The following is a 19354-nucleotide window of genomic DNA, read 5'->3' as shown; positions in this document are numbered from 1 at the left end:
GGTCTAACATGACGTTTTAGGTTTAATGGTTTGGTTTATGAAAGATTTTTCTCCATGACGGACCAATAATCCCAAGGCTCTCTTTTATTATTGTTTTTAACCCTTAAAAACCCCAACTTTGCAAATTGAACTCTCTCTAATCATCAACTAAAGTTAATTGAATTAAACAACTCCATGTCGGAACGACACTCTCTTTTTACTACTTCGATAGAACCGTGTACTTGCGGTTTTATCCCATCAAGTCGTCTGATTCTACTGAAATATGTCATGTCCTCTCTCCCGATTTACTTTATTTCCTTCTTCAAGGCTCCCGCAGATATAATTTCTTCTATCGAATTTATATTTAATTTTTTTTTTTTGGGGGGTTGAGAATTTTAGAAAAATATCTTGGATCAGTTAGGATTCGGTGTGTTTAACAAAGGAGGAAGGAGGGTTAGGTGTGCGGAGGTTGCATGAGTTTAATATATTATTTTTAGGGAATTGGTGGTGGAGGATGTTAGTGGATAGAGAGGGATTATGGTATCGAGTTTTAAAGGCTCTGTATGGGGAGGAGGGAGGTCGATTGATGGATGGAGGGAGGGAGGGAGTGTTCTGTGTGGTGGCAGATGATGCAGGGCATTCAAAACAATTTGAGATATGTGGTATAAAATATTTTATATTTAATTTAGTTCGATAACAATTTTCCACGTGCGATGCATGGGTATACACACAAGTGAATATGAAAAAACAAATATTTACTTATAAACGTTACCTGAGGTAGTTAAAATAAAATAAAAAAATCAGTATGTCACTTAGAAGTATCTCGTAGAGATTCAATTTACACTTCAACTTTACTTGTTACCAGGGGCGGTTTCACCGCCCGGCGATCCCGGGCGGTCGCCCGGGTTCAATCGATAATTTTTGCACATTAGACCCAACCAAAAAATCCATTAACACATTTACAAAAAGAAAAATTTGGACAATCTGAAAATTCTTACACGCAAATAGGTCTCGGAATTTTATTTAGCACACTAGTACCGGATTCATCTCTCTTATTTTAACAGGTTAATTGTTCAAATTGACCCTGTAATATACTTTATGTCTGAAAAATGACTCAATAAAATATAAAACATATATTATAGCATTGTAACTTGAATTTCTTCTTATTTTTGACCACCCTATAATATACGTGTAGTCTAAAAATGTGACCTACATGTTGAATTTTTTCACTATTTTTTTCATACATGTTTAGCACGTTAAAATATAGCTTTACACAAAAAATTAAATTTCTTCGACCAGGGATAAATTAATTATGAATTTTTATTCCCTCATAATTATGAATTTCTTAAACTAACTTATAATTAATTTGTATCTCATTTAAAAACTACAAAATTTCATTGTGAAGGTTCTTATCATGTTCTAATCATGCCTACAAAATTAGAGAACTAAATTTGACTTGTGAGTATACACTTACGCGGAACAAAATTTCAATTTTGCATGTTTTGGTTGAAAAATCAAAATAAATAAACGACTTCGAAATGCTATGAAACTTTACAGATTCTTTTTATGTATTTATATAGATGTCTCTGCAAATAATGAGCTCAAAATTCGATTTATAGGTCGAGATTGTCGTTGTTTTGTTTTTTGAGCTTTTGACACTTTAAAAATTCATAATTAGTTTGTCGTTTGTCGAAAATTTATAATTTTTTTGTGTAAAGCCATAACTCGCCTCTAAGAAATCATGAAAAAATTCAATCTCTCGGTTGCTTTTTTGGACTTATCGTATACTACAGGTTATAAATAATAAAAATCATGAATTACATGGTCAAAATACATGTGATTTAATTCACAAGGTCAATTTTCAGACTTCACGTATATTACATGGTCAATTTCAATTAATAACCATATTTTACATTGTACTTTTGATGACAAAATGATAAATCTTTTTTATTTCGATTTTTTTGAGGAAAAAAAATTAAAAAAAAAAATCGATTTATGACTGTTTATATATTGTCACATTTGAAGTTGCGATAAATTTTTCGCCCGAGCTCCATAAATTTCCTGACTCCGCCAGTGCTTGTTACAAGATTGTTTCTTTGGTGAGTTTTAACAAGTCCACAACATCGTGGTTTCGATATTCCTTTAAAATTTTCAATGGAATTGGAAACTCAAAAGGTTTGAAAAATATGAACTCTGATTTGAGATTGATAATTTAATAAAAGTTTATTGAAATTATATTTTATTACAAGAAAATCAAAAAATGTAATTTGTTGTGTTAGAGTTGCGTGGCAACAACGGAGTTAAACAGAATGATCAAAACGTTCAAGTTTTTGAAACTTAAAAAAACCTAATATGGCAAAAGAAAAAACTTTAAAACCAATCTGAAAAAATAGATCAAAGTTAAGGACCCAAAAGGTATTTACCTATTTAAATATTATTGTACCTAAAATATATAGTAATGTTGCAAAATAGTCTTACATATATAGTAAAGTTGCATAAGTCTATCTCTTTCTTTATTTCATATTGAGCTTGGCCACACTACTTTCAGTTTCTTTATTTCATGACATACAACAACAAGATATGGTTCCCTGAATGTCAGTACATACTCCTCTGTGAAACCCAATATGGCGGCACTCAACGTCGCAATCAGCATAGCTATCACAAAGTGTAGGCTGATTGCAGCTATCACCTGGTGTTGGTCCTGCCACAAAAATAAAATTCACATATTCAAAACGCATATTTAAGCTTCTTTTTTTTTTTTTTTTGAAGAATTAAGCTATAGATTTATATTTATATAATGTTAACTACATTACAACAATGTAAAAGATTATATCAATTTTTTCGAATCAAATATAATAAACAATTAAACTAATTAAGCAAATATATTTTCCTTATTTTTTTTTTTACAAAAACCAAAGTGCAAGAAAAAGAAATAGAACTTAAGGTTCAAAGTTCATATGTTTCTTACCTGAAGCTAGAATCAACACAATGCATAAAATTCCCAAGAGACAGTATTGGGAAATGTGTTTTGCCATTTTTTTGTGAAGAATTCTTTTATCTTAGAACTCTATTATCTTTTGTTCTCGTAATATGAATAACAAACTTCAAGTTCATTATATAGTACTCATGTCATGATATGATTTTACATTTGTATCATATTTTATTATTGTATTTATAAAAATCATTGTTTTTATTTGTTTGTCGTTTTTAAGGTTTAAACTTTAATGTAATATTAATGATTATTTTGTCAATGCGCTTATTTATGTGTTGCAAAGAGTGATGTAGCTTGAAATAATGAAATGATTCTATAAAAATATTTTAGTAATAAAATTTTATTGGTTTTCTTGATATTCGTAAAATGTCATAAAATCATAACAAGTTAAAAATGAAAGCATGAATTAACAATTTTGAGAAATAAAACTAAGGAGAATTAGATAAAAAATGAGAATATATGGATGGAAACAAGCAAAAGTAAATTTTTACCAATTATTTTTGGGTCATGCTAACATGTCTTACACATTTTAAGGGAAGGATTCCACAAAAATTAAAGTAATTATTTATTGAGATAAAGTAATTTAAAAATTTTGGAGAAATAAATTGACACTATTTCTAATACAAAATTTTGAGTTGTTTTACAAAATTATCCTTAATTAATAAATGGTATGGGAAAGATAAATTAAAGAGTTAAAAGAAGAGTAAGTAATAAATAGTTAAGGATGGTGTAATAGGAAAATTGACATTAATGCTTTATTGATATTTTAAAGAGACGTATAATTTGGGACAAATTTTTTTCCCAAAGCAACATATAATTTAAGACGGAGAGAGTAAATATAAAAGTATATTACACTCCCCTTCCCTCTTAGGTTAAAATATACATTCTCCTCCCCTCTTATTAGAAAATATTTTACTCTCCTTCACTTGGAGAAGCTTGAATTACATTTCGCTTCCCTCTTATGTTAAAATCTACATTTTACTCCCTCAATAATTTTTTTTTTTTAATTTCTAATAATCTAGCAAAACAATAATAATCTAATACAGTTCGAAAAAAATAGTATTGCGGGCCTATTTTAATATAATCAAAATTTGAAAACATTTTTTGTTATTTTTTATTCACAATTTCACTAAAATATAATTTCAAAACCCTATTATAAAACATAAAACAACCCAAAATAAAATTAAAATATGTGAAAAATTACTAAAGACAATAGAGTATAGTTATTGAAAAGTAAATTTTATACTTGTAAAATTGATCATTTGTAGAAAAGAGAAATCATTTATTTATATCAAAATTTAAATATAGAAACACTCGTATGCTACACGACTACTCAAGGAAATTCCCAAAAACTAGAGAAATGTGATCGGAGAAAGGAAGAGACAATTTTTTTGACTTACATGTAGAAGAAGTATCATCTATCTATCAATGCATGATATTATTATACTATTATTACACATGCTGTTTATTTTACGTTGGGGTGGGCATTGCATCTAATAATGTCAAGAAAATAAGTGGCACATGACATACATTTGTTTTTTCGTTAATTGATATACGTTTCTTTTGTTAAACAACTAATAATGGAAGTTGGAAAGTAATGTATGTAATTTCTTAAAGGCGTGGTTAGAAGTAATCCATCTCTTTTACTTGATTCGTTGTCAGCAATTATCCTAAATTATTATGTGATTCGAGCGATTGAGTTGAACTAAGTTTATTGTAAATATGAATTGAGTTGATTTCGAGTCAAAAAATGGTTTCTATCAAATATAAGTCAATTGTCGAAAATAACAATTCTTATTAGTTGAGTCGAGCTTAATTAATTTTCACTTATACTCCAACCTTAGGGATTGATATATATCAAATAAAAATGGTCTATAAAAAAATATCAAATAAAAATGGACTATATATTAGAAACACATCAGGCTCCCAAGCGGAAAAAAAAAATGTAGAAAGATACTTGTTTTTGTTTTTTGGACAACAACACTGATATTTGTTAAAAGAGAAATGCTAGCAATTAGGGCTGGAAATGAGTCGAGTCGAGTTGAATTCGTCTGAGCTCGACTCGATAAGAATTAGTTTAGTTCAAAACTCGATTCGAGTTCGATACAAACTTTTTTTTAAGCTTGAGTTCGGTTCGTTTAAAGTTATCGAACAGCTCGGCTCGACTCTTTAGGTTCAGTTCGTCATTTCAAATCTTTTTTTTTTAGCTTTCAATTTTTTTTAAAGGGTATAATTAAAATAAATTAAAAGCTATAACGCACAAATTTGTGCTGAATATAAAAACAACAAATCATAAACTTGACACTCAAAGATAAAATAGCGCTTAACAAACGCTACTGTTGAGTGGGACTATTTTAACTTATGTAAAATCTTAGACTACTACAATGAATATGTTCTTAATTTTCAATGTGGAGCCTTTTTTTCATCATTTTTTTTATTTATGTTGGTGGGTAATTTATTATTAATTAGAAAATACTTGAAATTATTAGTAGAACATACCACAAACCAACAAAATAGTGCATATAAGAGAGACAAAATCCAATAAAATTCAACCATTTAAATTGACAATATACTCTTTCACTTTCAAACTATGATATATAATTGAGGCAATTCATGAACAAATCGAGTCAAACTATATATAACTCAAGTTCGGCTCATTTATTTAACGGACTTAACTCTTAACTCAAGTTCAGCTTGTTTCGTTCATGAACCAAGTTCAACGAATTAATTGTCGAGTCGAATTCCGAACTATATTCGAGTTGGTTCGGTTCATTGCCAGCCCTACTAGCAACACACATTTTTCAACACACTCTCTTTGATTGGTTAAAAAGCACAAGGGATCCACTAAATTTGTATGGGACCCACATGATTTGGTGGGACCCATATGAATTTCAACCAATCAAAGCGAGTGTATTGAAAAGTGTGCGTTAGAATGTATGTTGTTAGCATTCCTCTTGTTAGAAATTTTTTTTTTTTTTTTGAGAGAATTTGTTAGAAAATATTAGAAAGCAACTATTAATCTCTAATTTTTTTTGAGAGGATATTAATCTAAAATGTTAACTGGGTGGATCTCCTTTGGGACCTATAGGAGCCATGGCATCCCCCAAGTTTCCTATATATATGATATTAGGCTTAGTTATATCACAAGTTTCACTTGGTCACAATAGAAGGGGTGCCAAGTTTTTAGCGAAATGTCGCAGGTTCGAAAAAAATGTTCTTGTGGGGAATTGAATTGGCTTCCCCACTATAATCAAAAGGAACCAACCACCAAACTATTACATATTATTTTGGCACCCCCAACAAATTAACTCAAGATCCGCTACTTCATGGTTCTTTTTGTCGTAATAACCAAAGTAATTAAAATAGAACCGAACATTGAACCAATGTAGGAACTGATTTAAGATTCGAACACAACAACAACAACCAAACATTGTCTCATAAGTATTGGCATCAAGTTCAAACACAAGACCACAATATTCTTTATTAGTGTTTTTTTTAGTTGAATTTAATAGACGATGAAGATGAAGATGTGAATATTTTTATTTTTGGATATGATGTTGTTTTTGTTCGAGATGAATATTTGAGTTTCTTTGAGGAATTGGGTGCTGGATTTAATAAAGATTGAGTTTCATTGAAGTTTTTTTTTTCTTTCTTGAAAGGAGTTTTGTTGAAAATGAACATTCTTGATTTCTATATTTTAGTTAATGGAGGTATAACAAATAGTCTAAAAAAATTATAATGTTGACATTTGAAAACATAAATAACCAAATTAAAATAAGAAAGAAAAAGAAGCTATTTTATAATATATAACACTCACTTTAATAAGACTTTTGTAAAAATATCTAATTTAGTGCTCCCTCTGTTCTTTTGTAAGTGCCATTTTATTGAAAATATGTTGTTTTCAAATTTTAATGTATATTATTTTTGGAAAGAAAATTTTGAAGTAGTATTAATCGTTGCTTTGGTAAAAAAATTCCCGACTATGTATTGACTGACAAATACTCATAAGTTCCGACTATTAATTGCTTCTTCAAAAAAACAAAGTCCCGACTATTATTAATTGTTGGATCTTCAAAATGGCAAGAAATTACTACTCCTTTGATAGCGAACAACACTGACATATGAATTAGAAAAATAAATGTTATTTTGATAAATTAATCATGATTATCTATTTCAATGAAATCAACGATATAACAAAAAAAATATAATCTAAATTTTTATTTTTTTAATGATACCATCAATAATATTTCTTATAGAAAAAATTGTTGTTTAAGGGTATAATTGAGATAATGAAAAAGTTAGTATAAATACACTAATCTAGTTTATTACACTTTTTAAATGATAAAAAATTGAACATTTGTGTTTGTTACACTTTTATTTTAATATTTAAATTTATTCTTATCTATTTATTACCTGTGTTATTTGTATTAAAAATAGAGGGTATTTTTGGAAAGGAAAACGTCAGCCCAAAAGTGATGAAAGGGTAGTTTCCTTTATATACAGTATATATTTATTACTATTTTGATGTCAATGTGAATATATAAAAAAAAAAAAAAAAATCTTAACGCCGTAACGAACTCTCCTAACTTAAAATGGTCATATTATATACGCGGTCCTTTAGGCTATGTTTGGATTGTGAGAGGAAAGAAAGTAAAAGTAAAAAATGATTAAATAATGAAAGTAAATAGAAAGTAAAAGGAAAGTAAGATGATTTTTAGGTTGTTTTTTTGGTGGAAAGAAAGATGTATATTTAGTAAATGAGATAAATACCCTTATATATAAATAAGGTAATTTACATGCATTTCAACACGTAGAAATATATGTTTATTTAATAAAATCATACATAAAATTATGTACTTTGAAGAAGAACTACGACAGCACGTTAATTGCACAACACACGTTTGCCATTTTCAGAAAAATAATGGTGCATATATTAGAAACAACAACACGGGACTATAGATGATAAAATAAGGGCTACATTGTCTTTTCGGTCTAAAAATTTGTCCACTCCCACTTTATTTACAAATTTGAGGGGAAAAAAAGATTTTTGTGAGGCCATATCAGTTTCTTTCTTTTGTCATGTTCCTTTGTTCCAATCAAGGGAAACTCTTTCTTTCCCTCAACTTTTCCACCCCCGTCACTATCTTTCCTTATAAACAAACACCACCTTAGTTATGACTCGCTTTTAGGAGTGATCCTTTATGTATGTTTTGATACTACTCATTTAAATCTTTAAACTTGCACGTCTTAATATTTTTCCGTTAAAACCGTTAAAATACACGAGTGTCTGTTAGAAGCTAACAAGTCCACAACATCGTGGTTTCAATATTTTCCTTTAAAATGTAATTTGTTGTGGTAGAGTTTTGTGGCAACAACCGAATTAAACAAAATGATCAAAACTTTAAGTTTTTGAGTTTTAAAAAAACCTAATATGGCAAAAGAAAAAACTTTAAAACCAAACTAAACAAATAGATCAAAGTTAAGGACCCCAAAGGTTTTTACCTATTAAAATATTATTGTAACTAAAATATAGTAAGTTGCAAAATAGTAATTCTTCATTGCTTATGAACTGGTCTGTTTTACACATACACATGTCTTATATATTTATTATTTAAAGGAAAATGCTCAATGATACAAGACGAAAACACACCAAATGTGATTTGTGGCTAGCATCTTTTTTATTGGTCCACCACACTATTATTTTTTAATATTGAGCTTGGCCACATACTTTCAATTTCTCCACTTATTCTTCTGCTGAGAATCACAATATATGCTTCAAACATATATAATAAAAACTTTGGAGGAAGATGTTTCTTATTTAGTTCATGCCATATGTGGTTAAACATATATAAATATTTATAATCATGTAATTTATTTCATTTAGCACAACAACAAGTAAGTGGCGGAAACTCAATACATAATCCTCTTTGATACTGCATTCCGCGGCACCTTGTGTCGCAAATAGCTTGGCTATCACAAATCGTAGGATAATAGCAGTCACTCAAACCTGGTGTTGGTCCTGCCACAGAATAAAATTCACATATTCAAAACGCATATTTAAGCTATTTTTTATTTTTTTTTTAAGAATTAATATATAATGTTAACTACATTACGGCAATATAAACAATTGAACTAATTAAGCAAATATTTTCCTAATTTTTTTTGCAAAAATCGAAGTGCAGGAAAGAGAAATTAAACTTAAGGTTGAAAGTTCATATGTTTCTTACCTGAAGCTAGAACCAAGGCAATGTATAAAATTCCCAAGAGACAATATTGGGAAATGGGTTTCGACATTTTTTTTGTGAAGATTTTATCTTAGAACTCTATTATCTTTTGTTCTCGTAATATGAATAACAAACTTCAAGTTTATTATATACTACCTCCGGTCCTATTTATAAGAGAAATTTAGGTCAACAAAAGTGAATGTATTTGGACTGAATTTTTAACTAGATACATCAACTTTTGTTGACCCAAAATTCTCTTATAAATAGGACCGGAGGGAGTAGTACTCATGATATGATTTTGCCTTTGTATTTTTTTTTTATTATCGTATTTATAAAAATCATTGTTTTTATTTGTTTGTCATTTTTAAAATTTAATGTGATATTTTTTTAAAGATAAGTAATAATATTTATTATTTTATTTTATATCAAATTAAAGTAATAAAATTTTATGACATTTTGGTCATTTCACACGTATTAAAAAATATAATTAATTTTGTATAAGAAAATGATATTATGAGTTGTGTTGTTTTACAAAATTGTCCTTCATTAATAAATGGTGTGGGAAAGATAAATTAAGGAATTGAAAGAAGATAGATGAATAAATAGTTAAAGATGGTGTAATAGGAAAAACGACAATGTATTGTAAAACGACATATAATTTGGAACAATTTTTTTCTTCACAAAGCGACATATAATTGAAGACGGAGAGAGTACATTACACTCCCCTCCCCTCAAAGATACTTGAATTACATTCCTCTTCCCTTTTATGTTAAAATATACACTTTCATCCCCTCGTATCTCATATTCAAAACATATTAGAAAATATTTTACCCCCCTTCACCAGGAGAAGTTTGAATTACATCTGTTAAAATGTACACTTTACTCCCTCAATAATATTTTTTTTTTATATCTAATAGCAAAACAATAATAATCCAAAACACTTTGGGAAAAAAATAATATTACGGGTCTATTTTAATATAATCAAAATTTAAAAACATATTTTTTGCTATTTTTTATTCACAAGTCCACTAACACGTTGTTTTAAAACCCTATTATAAAACATTAAACAACCTAAAACAAATTTAAAATATGTGAAAAAATTACTAAAGACAATAAAATATAGTTATTTAAAAGTTAATTTGATAAACTAAATTATAAAACTGATCATTTGTAGAAAAGAGAAATCATTTATTTATATCAAAATTTAAATATAGAAACACTTGTATGCTTCACGACTACTCAAGGAAATTCCCAAAAACTAGAGAAAGTTGATGGGAGAAAGGAAGAGACAATGTTTTGACTTACATATAGATGAAGTATGGTGTGTGTTCACATGAGAAAGGTTAATCCTTTCCCATCATGGGAAAGTAGTAGGATTCAATGATTAGATTAAGTGAAGAACATATTCTTAACATGCTCTCTCAACACTAGATTTTTCTTCACACTATCTTCCAACAATTTAAAAATTCTGAAAATTCATTTTCAGAAATTAAAAAAATATAAAAAAAATTCAGATAATTTTTTTTTTTAAATTCTGTAATTCATTTATTGAATGTTAGATTTTTTTTTGAAAAAAAAATTATTTCAATAAAAATAAAATTTTGGAAACTAAGATAAATTTTTATTTTTCTAAAAAGAATATATTTTTTAATTTCATAATTAAATAAGATATTCTGAAAAATAAAATAAAAATCCTAAAAAAAATATTTTGAAATTAAATTTTTTTATTTTTCTAAGAAAATAAAATTCTGGAAAATAAGGTTTTTGAAATAAAATTCTGAACAATTTTTTTTTCATTTTTTCAAAAAAAAAAAATTCTAACATTCAATAAATGAATTGCTGAATTTAAAAAAAAAAAATTATCTGAATTATTTTTATATTTTTTCGATTTTTTTAATTTTTGAAAATTAATTTTCAGAATTTTTAAATTGTTGGAATATAGTGTGAAGAAAAATCTAGTGTTGAGAGAACATGTTAAGAATATGTTCTTCACTTAATCTAATCATTTAATCCAACTTTCCCATGATGGGAAAAGATTAACCTTTTTCATGTGAAATGCCACCATGAAGAATATATCAATGCATGATATTATACTATTACACATGCAGTTTATTTCCTATTTTTTTTGTCAAACGTCTCAGGAAAATAAGTGGCACATGACATATATTTGTTTTCTCGTTAAAAAGTAAGAGTTAATTAATTAATCGATATACGTTTCTTTTGATTATTAGTTTTTTTTTTTTTTTTGAAAGAACTAATAATGGAAGTTGGAAAGTAATGTATGTAATTCCTTATTCGAGGTGTGGTTAGACCATCCACAATGGTGGATGCTTCTCCTATTTACCACTATATTAAATAGGCATTCCTATTGTGGAGTATAATATATGGATGTTATAGAGGAGGGTGACTATGGAAGCACTCTCTCTCTTCATTTTTCATGGGTTCCATTTAATAAATCTTAGTAAAATAAAAAAAATTTGTTAAATATGTAATGATATAGAGTTATTTATGGGGCTATTTAATAATTTCTTTTGAGGTGCTGGGTTGGAGAAAATTGATTCTTATTCAGTATTACTGTAAAATTGGTGATGTGAACATAGATGACTCACTTAAGCACCCAATGTGGGGTGCTGTGTTGTGGATGATCTTAGAAGTAATCCATCTTTTTTACTTGATTCACTGTCAGTTCTTATCCTAAATTATTATGTGATTCGAGCAATTGAGTTGAATTAAGTTTATTGTAAACATGAATTAAGTTGATTTCTATTCACAAAAATGGTTTCTATCAAATACGAATCAATCGTCGAGAATAACAATTCTTATTAGTTGAGTCGAGCTTAATTAATTTTCACATGAGACCCTCTAAATTTGTATGGGACCCACATGGTTTGGTGGGACCCATATGAATTTTAATCAATCAAAGAGGGTGTATTGACCAGTGCGTGTTAGAATGTGTGTTGTTAGCATTTCTCTTGTTAGAAAATATATTTTTTTGAGAGAATTTGTTAAAATATATTAGAAAGCAACTATTAATCTTTAATTTTAATTTTTTTTTAGAGGATATTAATCTAAAATATTAATTGGGCGGATCTCTTTGGGAATCCATGGGAGCCATGGCATCCCCAAGTTTCATATATATATATATATATATATATATATATATATATATATATATATATATATATATATATATTAGGCTTAGTTATATCACAAGTTTCACTTGGTCGCAATAGAAGGGGTGCCAAGCTTTTAGAAGGCGTGCCAAGCTTAGTTATATCACAGGTTCGAAAAAAATGTTCATGTGGGGAATTGAGTTGGCTTCCCCACTATAATCAAAAGGAAACAACCACGAGAATTATAGTCACTCATTTTTTTCTATGAAACTGTTTAATTTATATTATATATTATTTTGGCATCCCCAATAAATTAATTCAAGATCCGCTACTTCATGGTTTTTTTTTGTCGTAATAACCAAAGTAATTAAAATAGGACCTAATATTGAACCAATTAATGTAGGCACTTATTCAAGATTCAAACACAACAACAACACCCAAACATTATCTCATAAGTAGTGTCGGCATCAATGTTCAAACAAAAGACCACAATATTATTTATTAGTGTTTTTTTTTTATGAGATGGATTTAATAGACGATGAAGATGTGAATATTTTTATTTTTGGATATGATGTTGTTTTTGTTCGAGATGAATATTAGAGTTTATTTGAAGAATTGGGTGCTGGATTTAATAAAGATTGAGTTTCATTGAAATTTTTTTTTTTTTTTTTGAAAGGAGTTTTGTTGAAAATGAACATTCTTGATTTCTATATTTTAGTTAATAGAGGTATTACAAATAGTCTAAAAAAATTACAATGTTAGACATTTGAAAACATAAATAACCAAATTAAAATAAGAAAGAAAAAGAAAGAAGCTATTTTATAATATATAACACTCACTTTAATAAGACTTTTGTAAAAATATCTAATTTAGTGCTCCCTCTGCTCTTTTGTAAGTGCCATTTTATTGAAAATATGTTGTTTTCAAATTTTAATGTATATTATTTTTGGAAAGAAAATTTTGAAGCTGTATTAATTGTTGCTTGGGTAAAAAAATTCCCGACTATGTATTGACTTATATATACTCATAAGTTCCGACTATTAATTGTTGGATCTTCAAAATGGCAAGAAATTACCACTCCCTAACAAAACTGACATATGAATCAGAAAAAAAAAAATGTTATTTTGATAAAATATTTTTTTTTATTATGGTTAAAAGAAATTTAACGAAATAATATAAATTCGAACCAAAATATTAATTTAGCATATTTGAAGGGATGATTGTGTATATTTTGAAACATGAAAGGAGGAAGTTGTAATATTATTATCATTGAAGGGAGGGGTGAGTAATTTACTCATAAATAATTATGGGGATTATAAGAAAAATAAAAATAATTTCATTAAAAGTAACAATATTGATTGGTTTATTGATATGTTTATTAACATTTAAACAACAATTAAATATAGGCATTTTCTTTTGAAGCATAGTAAAATTATAGACTTAAAAAAAATACTTCCACCGTTTCAAAATGTCGTTTTAGACTTTGGCACACAAATTAAGAAATGAAATGAAATAATCATTGGATATAACGTTTTTTACTAAACTGTCCTTACTTTATAAGAAAAATACAAAATTAAAGTTGCATTGAAAATTCTGTGAGAGAAAAGTTAGAGAGGGTAAAGTTGGAAGAAAAAATTTAAAGTTGTATTGAAAATGTAAAGTGACATTCATTTTAAAACAAATTGTTTTTAGCTAAAATGACACTTATTTTAAAACGGAAGGAGTAGTAAAATTACTGACATGATTCACAACTTTGGAATATTAACGGTCGTAAATAAGTTCTTAAGAAAAGCGACGAAGTTTAAAAGGATAGAGATAACGTTAGGATTGGCCACAATCTATCATCTCATCTATTCTAAATGGTATAACTACAAACACTCTTGGACACAATCTATCATCTCATATCATCATATTACATACCTTATAAGTAAAATTTGAATATTTTTTTTGTAAATTTCTTAAAACACACTTGGGAAAAAACCTAAGGGGGTGTATTGGATTGAGATTTTAAAGGATTTTAAAAGATTTTTTTATTTTATAAAAGTCTTGTGGTATTCAATCAAGATTTTTAAGAAATGTAAAACATTCTTGTGGTATTCAATTAGGATTTTCAAGATTTTTTAACGAGTTCAATGAAATCCAGTGGTATTTAATTAAGATTTTGCATAACTTAAAAATTGTCTAGTGGTATTCAAAACTCTACAGATTTTAATTGATTGTTGATTTTGTGAAATTGTTTAGTGTAAAATGTACCTAATAACAATCTCACACCTAGCCTTGAGACTTTTCTTTCTCCCACATATAGCCTTGAGATTTTGTAATACTCTTCCAAATTTTTTTTTTTTTACGTTTCTTCCAAATTCTTTTCTGTTCTACTGTACAATGGCAGGTTATATATTTTGTTTGACAAACTTATTGTCGAAATCATCATGCCTCTAACTTGCACTTTTCTTAACATAACTTTTACGTTCATTAAAAAAAAGAATGTACTGTATAATCTTGTGGTTAATTTACCATCTACCTATATATCAAATTATTATAAAAATTAAAACTTTACGTTCATTAGTATTATAATAATTTTTCTACTTGCATTTTTCTACCTGTAACATGCATTTTTGAATCAAATTATTATAATCAATAAACTAACATAACTTATTTTTAGGTCTATTTATTTTGATATCATATGTTCAGAATTTTTAAGATCAATCAACCTGCTAGTGGTATATTATCTAACAGTCTTTTTTTTTTTTTGAAGAAATATTACACTCATTGATTCAATGTTTTTTTCGGTTGATTTATAACTATACTTTTGTTTTTGAGATTTTTTAGTCTATACTGTATCTTTAAATTTATTGACCCTTTTAAAATCTTTAAAATCCATTAAAATCCTTTAAAATCTATATCATAAATCCATTAAAATCTTGCAAAGAATCTTGATTGTAAAAAGTCTTTTAAAAAAAATCTTTTAAAATCCCACAAAATCAATACAATCCAATAAAGTCTTTTAAAATCTTCAAAAAAAAACTCTATCAAAACAGTCTTTTAAAATCTCAATCCAATACACCCTAAGTGTAATTGAATGTATAAATGATCTTGAGTTATATTGTAAATGAGGTAATGCTTTAAGTAGCATAGTTTCTTGTATTTATATTACATACCTCGTAAGAAAAGTTTGAATATTTTGTTTGTAAATTTCTTGTGAAATTATGATATTTTCATTTGGAAATTGCTATTAGCAAAACAAATAGACACATTAGTTCTTATCGTATTAATGGTTGAGGGACTTTTTATCAAGCGTATATATGATGTTGTATATAAAAAGGATGGTAAAATGGATTAAACCCGTCGGTTGACCCGTTTAATCAGTTTTTTTGGTGGGGATGAGCCAAGATTTTGAATCCGCCAGTAGTACTGCGTCCGTCCGGTCTAACCTGATAAAAAATGAGACACGAAGGGTTGGTCTGTTTGGTTCAAATAAAATAAAAACTCTCTTTTTGATTCTTTTTATTTATAAGTCACGATCAATTTTTTAATTTTCTCCTTCATCGAACAGTGAAAAAATTCATTTAGTTTTACCATATTTGTTTCTTGATTTTAGCCTAGTGGCTAGAACTCACACAATTTAATTGTGGAGAAGTGGAGTGTCCGGGGTTCGAACCCCGGCTCCTGCATATAATATGCAATATCCCTACCAACTGAGCTAAGCTCACGGGGATACTACCCCCGTTCCTTTTTAATTGTCACATTTTGACATTTTACACAAACTAAGACAATCAACAATTGATATTACTTTTGATGCAATAAGCTATATTTTTACTATAATGACCTTATTCATTTAATATCTCATTTCATATATTTCTCTCTCCGCAATAAATAACTAAGAACAATATTGATAAAACAACATTTAATTTTGCATTGAACTTTGAAAGTGACAGTTAAATAGGAACAAAAAATTTCTCCAAAAGTAACATTTAAAAAGGAACGGATGGAGTAGTTAATTGGTAACTCATGAAGTTTTTATTTTGGATCTCTTATTAATTTATTATAGATTTATGATCATTTTCATATTTATAGTGGAGTCATTAGTTTTTTTTCTTTGAAAAAACTAAAATGAAAATACATTAATCCGGAAAAACATTCTTTCTAGCAAACGGCATATCAGAGAAGAACACAAATGTTTAACATATATAGTTAAGGACCCCTAACATGGCAAAAGAAAAAACCTTAAAACCAATCTGAAAAAATAGATCAAAGTTAAGGACCCCAAAGGTTTTTACCTATTTAAATATTATTGTAACTAAAATATAGTAATGTTGCAAAATAGTAAATTCTTCATTGCTTATGAACTGATCTGGTTTACAGATACACATGTCTTACATATATATATAGTAAAGTTGCACAAGTCTATCTCTTTCTTTATTTCATATTGATATATATGCTTCAAAACATATATAAATAAAAGCTTTGGAGGAAGATGTTTCTTATTTAGTAAAATAGATATAAATATTTATAATAATGTAATTTATTTCATTACATACAGCAACAAGATAAGGTTCCCGGAATGTCAGTACATACTCCTCTGTTGTAACCAAAGGTTGCGCGGCACCAAAGGTCGCAACCAGCATAGCTTTCACAAATCACAGGATCATCGCAGCTAGCACCTGGTGTTGGTCCTGCAACAAAAATAAAATTCACATATTCAAAACGCATATTTATATAATGTTAACTACATTACAACAATGTAAAAGATTATATCAATTTTTTCGGATCAAATATAATAAACAATTGAACTAATTAAGCAAATATTTTCCTCTTTTTTTTTTTACAAAAACCGAAGTGCAAGAGAATGAAATAGAACTTAAGGTTCAAAGTTCGTATGTTTCTTACCTGAAGTTAGAACCAACGCAATGCATAAAATTCCCAAGAGACAGTACTGAGAAATGTGTTTTGCCATTTTTTTGTGAAGATTTTATTTTAGAACTCTATTATCTTTTGTTCTTGAAATATGAATAACAAACTTCAAGTTCATTATATAGTACTCATGATATGATTTTACTTTTGTATCATATTTTTTTTAACAATAAAAAATGGAACTTATATTAACAAACCACGGACACCTCCAAGTACAAGATGTACCAAGGAGGCCCCAAGTATTTACAAATATACATGGTCAAACAAAAATTAGCCAAGTCCCAAACAAGCCAAAGGACATGACCACCACAAATGGAAACCAAAAACAAAAACAACATTATTAGCTTTTAGCCACCAAAGGGACGCTTTACTTTATTCAGCAACTGATCAATGGAGCTACCTGTATTGTTAAACAACCTTTGATTACGGTCATTCCAAATGATCCACACAGTAACCAACCAAACAAGCTGCAAAAAGGAGCACCTTGCTCGACCTCCACCTGCTGAATGAGAGAACTGAAGGAAATGATCTGAGACAGTAATGGGGTTTGGGCCTGAGACACCAAGTCAAGACCGCACCTGAAACCACAAAGTGCCATAAAAACCACAAGAAATAAATAAATGCTGAGAAGTCTCGAATTGGCCGCACCCTAACAAACAACCCGAATCCGAATCTAAGAGGATACCGCGATGCGAAAGGTTTGACCTTGTAGGCAACCTATTTATTACCAACCTCCAAGCAAAAATTGAGACCTTAAGTGGAACATGTTTATGCCAAACTAGAGCATCTGCACCTTCCACCCGAGAAATGTCCTGAGTAGTCAGAAAATGATAAGCGCTGCTAATTGTATAACCTGCATAAGGATCCAAATGCCATATCCAAGTGTCTTTCACATTACACTGCAAAGAAACATCACCCACTAAAATAATACACTCCCCTATCATATTTTATTATTGTATTTATAAAAATCATTGTTTTTATTTGTTTGTCTTTTTTAAGGTTTAAACTTTAATGTAATATTAATGATTATTTTGTCAATGATGGGCTTATTTATGTGTTGCAATATAGCTTGAAATAATGAAAATGATTCTATAAAAATATTTTTACTGTATATCAAATTAAAGTAATAAAATTTTATTGATTTTTTTGATATTCGTAAAATGTCATAAAATCACAGCTAGTTAAAAATGAAAGCAGGGATTAACAATTTTGAGAAATAAAAGTAAGGAGAATTAGATAGAAAATGAGAATATATGGCACGCTTGGATATGTGATGGAAATATGCAAAAGTAAATTTTTATCAATTATTTTTGGGAACTTCTACGGTACACCCACAAATTAAGGTGTACCGGTACTCCTACTTTAAAAATCTTTAAATTAATTATTATTTTTTATGGAATAAAGAGCTATTTGTTAATATTTATATTTTAGAAAATGTCATTTTGCAAGAAAAAAACGTCATTTCATTGTTTATAAAAATCATACTAATTTTTTTACATTTTATTGTAAAAAATAATCAAAAATCTCTATTATGAGTACTAAAAACTCAGAAAAATTAAATTTTATTTCGTCGACGTTTTTGGTTAATAAGATTTAATTAGTATAATTATAGGTGATGGAAAACAATTTTTCTCTTCAAAAAATAACACATTTAACTATTAATTTGTTGATTGGGTGTACCGATACACTCAAATTTTTGGATGTACCATAGAATTTGCCATTATTTTTGGGTCATGCTAACATGCTTTACACATTCCCTCTAAAAAAAACATGCCTTACACATATTACGAGAACATGTTAAGGATTCCATAAAAATTAAAGTAAATATTGATTGAGAAAAAGTAATTTAAAATTTTTAGAGAAATAAATTGACACTATTTCTAATACAAAATTGTGAGTTATTTTACAAATTATCCTTAATTAATAAATGGTACGGGAAAGATAAATTAAAGAATTAAAAGAAGAGAGTAATAAATAGTTAAGATGATATAATAGAAAAAGTGTAATTAGTGCTTCATTGATATTGTAAATATACATATAATTTGGGACAATTTTTCCCAAAGCGACATATAATTTAAGACGGAGAGAGTAAATATAAGAGTAAATTATATTCCCCTCCCCTCAAAGATGCTTGA

The 19354-nt window shown here is 28.0% G+C and overlaps 2 long non-coding RNA genes across 2 annotated transcripts; both read right to left on the bottom strand.

The window, feature by feature from the left end:
• Positions 1-2373: 2373 nt before the first annotated feature.
• On the bottom strand, positions 2374-3090 carry LOC120579728 (uncharacterized). Its single transcript, XR_005645472.1, has 2 exons — positions 2948-3090; positions 2374-2680 (listed from the first exon to the last, which is right to left on the bottom strand). It is a non-coding gene; the product is annotated as an uncharacterized lncRNA (long non-coding RNA).
• A 13526-nt stretch (positions 3091-16616) lies between these two features.
• Positions 16617-17345, bottom strand: LOC120579680 (uncharacterized). The gene is made up of 2 exons (XR_005645430.1): positions 17196-17345; positions 16617-16981 (listed from the first exon to the last, which is right to left on the bottom strand). It is a non-coding gene; the product is annotated as an uncharacterized lncRNA (long non-coding RNA).
• Positions 17346-19354: the final 2009 nt, after the last annotated feature.

This window comes from Medicago truncatula, chromosome 3, assembly GCF_003473485.1.
Source record: "Medicago truncatula cultivar Jemalong A17 chromosome 3, MtrunA17r5.0-ANR, whole genome shotgun sequence".
NCBI classification, from domain to species: Eukaryota; Viridiplantae; Streptophyta; class Magnoliopsida; order Fabales; family Fabaceae; genus Medicago; species Medicago truncatula.
Note: the sequence above shows the minus strand (reverse complement) of the source record. Positions and strands in the feature narration are given on the sequence as shown.